Source organism: Abramis brama (assembly GCF_963993115.1).
Source record: "Abramis brama genome assembly, chromosome: 19".
In the NCBI taxonomy this organism is placed as follows: Eukaryota; Metazoa; Chordata; class Actinopteri; order Cypriniformes; family Leuciscidae; genus Abramis; species Abramis brama.
The window spans coordinates 20,052,849-20,058,329 of record NC_139981.1 but is presented as its reverse complement, the minus strand read 5'-3'; positions in this window follow the sequence as shown (position 1 = coordinate 20,058,329).

Sequence of the window (5,481 nt, the reverse complement as noted above, 5' to 3'; positions counted from 1 at the left end):
GAGCCTGAGAGGAGGAGGAACAGAGATGTGGAGAAGAGACGCATATGCTCGCGCAAGATGCTTTTAGACACTCGAGAATACAACCACTCACTGTCAAATACAGTGTAAATTATATTATAAATAATCTTTGTTTACATCTATTTAAGTTGTAGCCTATTGGCAATACATATTTATGTAAATATCTGGCTAATTAAATCGAGGTTGTAAAAGAGCAATGACCTTCACAGGTTCAGACTTTGATTCAGGTAGTATGCTAATTAAACTTCACTTTCAGTTGCTTGAAATTATTTACAGTATACCCATATTGTCCACTGACTGATATATCGATTGTAAACATGACTTCTTTAAGTCTATGAAGTTGTTATTTAGCTATTTCTTCAGTGGCGTCTGCCATGGCTGTCAGGTCAATGCAAAGTAATATTTTTATTAGTTATATTACTACGTGTAACATATCATTTGTAATTGTTTAATAAAAGAGAATAGCAAGTGAATTAAAGCGATCTGGTTGTTCTATTCGTATCACATGAGGTCAACGGCGCTACAAATGTGTCACGTGATCTTGCAGCGTTGAGTATTGTAGCCAATCGCAATTTCAAGAAAAGTTTTTGTGACCTTTCCTTTAAATATATAAGTGACAAAAATAGGCGATACAAAACCAAGAACAATTGAAAATCTGGTTTTGTGCAGACTTTTTGCCAATATGTGTCATTCTGAGAAATCTCATATATTTCACTAGTTTAAGAATAGGCTACCAGTAATTTAATTTAGAGGTTTCTATGGTTTCAAAGAATGGGGCAAAATGTGTCATGAAATGACATATGGTGTCTCAAAGAAACCAGAGAGAAGGACAAACCAAAGAACTTGATATCTTATATTCATAACTTACCTCAAAGTTGGAGACAAACATAACTCTCCAAGCATGTCACAATGGTCATCCAGTGCACAAGCAAAGATATTGCGTGACAAGACTTAATCATCTGAGCAATTGGTTTGTTTTAGATATTGTGCCATCTTTGTAAAAAATTCTTCTGGAAGTACCACTTGGCCAATTCAAAATGCTTATTTTTTGTCATTTAATCGTAAGAGTCTGTTGGTCTCATGTGGTTCCACTCAAGCCCCAGAGAGTGATATTTCATCCAAAGCCGAGCAAACATGCACGCTATCAAAACACATCACAGCAGAACATACTGAATATCACTTTGGTTGTTGACACAGTTCTACCAGTTTCCATTAGATGAATGTGTGCGTTTCAAAATTGGGTTAGTGTGACATGGACAGGACTTACCGTCTCTAGTCCCATTATACTTCTCTATGATGCCTCTGTCATGCTAATGCTGTCATCTCTGTCTTCAAGGCGATTTCAGTAATGTCTTTATGCTGGTCCATTCTTGTGCACCCAAGAGGCCACCTATACCTTTGCACCCAAACTTTTAGCATGACAGTTTCATAAATCAAATTTTAGTGGATACTATACTTCTTCTACTTGTTTTCATATATGATGATGTTTACATCATGCATTTATTCTTTTTTTGATGGTTGATAATTGTTGAATCTAAATCAGAGAACAGCATTACATCTTCCACACATATTGGTTTCATATTTGAATATGATTTCATTTATCTCAACATATTTCTTTCAGGAAAAAAAACTCACTGATTTTCTTTAATTACAACTAGAGTATGCTGAGGTTATGTAAGCCATACTTCTTTAATCTGTATTTTATTACCATCGTTCTACCTCCAGAATCTGTGGTATTCGATAAAATACTTTGCTTATTTGATAGCAGGTTACGTAAGTTCTGAAGAACCCACAGGAGGTGGAATGTTCCATTATGATGTTGGAGAGATAAGCGTCAGAGCAGAGATGGAAGAATCTTACCAAAACACAGATAAATAGACCTCTGATTTCATGCTGCTGGATATCCATCTGTCAAAAATCACACAGTGTGCCATAAAACTAAAGTTTCTCATAAGGAACTCTTTTCACAATGTTGGGACTGTAAAATGGATCTTTTCAAGATATTCTCAGGAGAAAAAACATTGTGTTTTTGAAGAGTCACAAAAATTGAAAATGTAAAGACTGTCCTACTAAATAAATTATACATTTGCACAAATAAAACTGATGGTAAGAACATGAAAATTCATCACATGCAATTCATTTTTAGTAAGACTTTAATCTTCCATTTGCAGTTTATATATCACTTACCAGATCATAACAAATCTGTGACACTCTAAGTTTGCATTTTCTTGCATGCACAAAACAAGCAAAAGACTTTAAAGGGTTAATTAACCAATAGGGAAACAGCTGTTCAGCATTTTTCAATTATATGCTGTATGAGACACAAAGGAGTCAAGCTGATTGGTCACATTTGTGACCCATGATGCTGAATGCATCTAAATCCCATCCAGTTGTTGATTTCCTTTTTCTTTTGCACAGAAACACAACCATGCCTGAAGACATACAAAACACTGAGGAAAGTGACTGTATTTATGTGAAACAATAGCATAATAAAATGAACCTGAGTCAGAACTTTCTGACTCTGTTTAAAACAAAAAGAGGCAAAAGAGAGCAAGACAGGGAGAGTGAGAGAATAGGCCGTTTAGGGAGGGAGGAGCTCTGGCCCTGGGTCCCTGGGCACAGAAGGTGCTGCAATGCTGCTTTACTAACAGTCGGAATGGGAAGCACCTCTCAGCTCCATTTCCTCTTTTCTCTCTCTCTCCCCCCACTAAAAAAACCTCTCCAAGTCTACAACACAAATGCAACACAGACGTGTACCTCTGTCTCTCGTTCTCAGACTTTGAAGATCCAGTGCAAAAATCCACACTACTTCCTTTACCATCTACTGTAGCTTATATCATAATAACATTCATGTCAGATGCATTTCAGCATTCAGCTCAACTCTTTCAATGTCCAATAGTTCCGTTCCATGATCATATTTAGGTTTGTTCTCATTTATAGTTTGAAGAATGTATTGCTCTTGAATGATTATCTCTCTATGAATACCTAGAAAGTCTAAAAAAAGTGTGCAAATATATAAAAGTCTAAGGTAGATCAATGTGGGTTTTTCAGTTTTTAATACACTGAAAAATATATAGACTAAATTTGTTAACGTACAGTATAAGAAATAAACATAAATATTTTTAAATTATTTTTCACCTCAAATGGGAACAAGATTAGATTAAAATAAGTATGTTCCATAAACATTCCAGTAATATATTGAAACATTAAGTTATATATAATAATTTAAATATACTTACACTGTAAAAAAAAGTTGCTGCCTTAAATTTTAAGTACAGTCAACTTTAAATTACATAAACTGACAAAAAACTAAAGAATTTGTTTAATCTTGTATAACTTATAAAACAGTTGCAAATTGCTTAACTTATTTTTGATGAGTTACAGCAATGTAAAAACATATGTTGTCATAACTTATAATTCCATTTTGTTTCATTGTAATTTAACAATGTTTTTCCCAATGAGGCAAGAAAATATTTCTTTCAAAACAAATCTTTTTTTTTAAAGATTGACAGAAATGTTGATTAATTCATTTTTATTTATATATATATATTTTGCATCGTTACAGCTTCTTTTTAAAGTTCAGAATGTTTTCTCCCTTTCTCATGGAATTGGACTTTAGAACTGACAAGTAAAACGTCTCGGTTACGAATGGAACCTTAATTTCCTGAAGAGGGAACGAGATGCTGCGTCAAAACGGCGTAGGAACGCCTCTGTGTGATTGCGTCGTGAAGCACGTATGAAATCAGTCCAATGACGTTACGGAACATCATAGGCGGGTGACGTCATCGACCAGGAAACTATAAAGCAAACCCAAACCAAACAGTGTTAGCTTCTGACAGACCTGAAGCAAGTCGATCACGGGCATGCCGGGAGTATAGCAGGGCGATGCAGCGCCTCGTTCCCTCTTCAGGGAACTAAGTTTACAAACGTAACCAAGACATTCCCTTTCAAGGGAACTCACACTACATTGAAACGCTGTGGGAATGCTAAACCCACGCCACCAAACTCAAACTCAAACTTAAACTCAAACCTGCGCCCCTGAAGTGGAGCCAAGGTCAAGGTCATAGAACCTCACGAATGTGTGCGGCGAGGACCATCCTGCCGCATCCCAAACATCTTGGAGGGAAACTCCTGACAGTAATGCTTTGGAAACAGCCATACTCCTAGTAGAGTGGGCCGGTACACCGGTCGACTCATAAGCAAGTGAGATGGCTCGACCACCCACTTGGTCATCCTCTGCTTAGATGCTGGGGACCCCTTCCTGGGTGACCAAAAGCAAACAAACAGTTGTTCAGACTTTCTCCACAGGACAGCTCTGTGGACAAAAGCATCTAAAGTCCTAACTGGGCAGAGCAGATTTAGTTTCTCTTGGTCTGACGAAGGCCAGAAGGCCTGCAGTATACGATAGGTCTTACAGTATTAGTAGGACCCTTAGGAACAGCCCAGTCTAAGGTGAAGAAAAGCCTTTATCATACCAGGTGCAAATTCCAGGCACGAGGGAGAAACCGAGAGGGTCTGTATATCTCCAATTCTTTTGAGAGACGAGATAGCGAGGAGAAAGACGAGTGAAATTTCTCAGGAACCTCCTCAATATGCTCAAAGGGAGCCAAGGAAAAGCCTTCCAAAACTATGGCCAACGGACTGCAGATCTAAGTCTCAAGGTGCCACGAAGGAAACGGGTTACTAGGGGGTGTCTCCCCAAAGACACACCACATAAAGGAGTGTGGTAAGCAGGCCGCCACGTACACCTTTATTGTGGAGGGAGATAACCCTGCGTAGAATCACTCCGGCAGAAACTCCAGAACTGCACCCACTGGGCAGTTAACTGGGTAACTACTATTAGAAGACGGACCCCGTCCCGGCGAACTCTCTCCAGAACTCCCGGGAGTAGAGCGATTGGGGGAAAAGTGTACAGACGTGGTCTTGGCCATGTCTGTACCATTGCATCCAGCCCAAGAGGAGCTGAAAGACTGAGAAAGAACCATAGTGGACAGTGTGTTGTAGAGGTGCGAACAGATCTACTTCTGCTCAAAGTTCTCCTATAGGAGCTCCACCACCTCGGGGTGGAGTCTCCATTCCCCGGGCCTTGGCCCCTGTCTCAAAAGGATGTCTGCTACCTGATTAAGATACCCCAGGATGTAAACTGCCCTGATAGAGAGCAGTTTCCCTTGGGCCCACAGGAGGATCTGGTGAGCCAGCTTGTATAAGGGGCATGACCGCAGACCCCCCTGATGGTTTATGTAAGAGAACACCGATGTGTTGTCGGATGACTGGCCTCTGCTGTATTTTGAACAGCAAGCACAGTGCCCTGAAGCGGAGTACCAGCAGGGACCAACTGGCTTGACTGCTCTAGAGCCCTCCTCGGAGGGAGCGAGCAACCCTCGGGTAAAAACTTGCTGGGAACCTCTACTGCCCAGCAAGGTTGGCAAGGTTGGCAGAATGGCCCTGTGAAGAGGCGTGTTG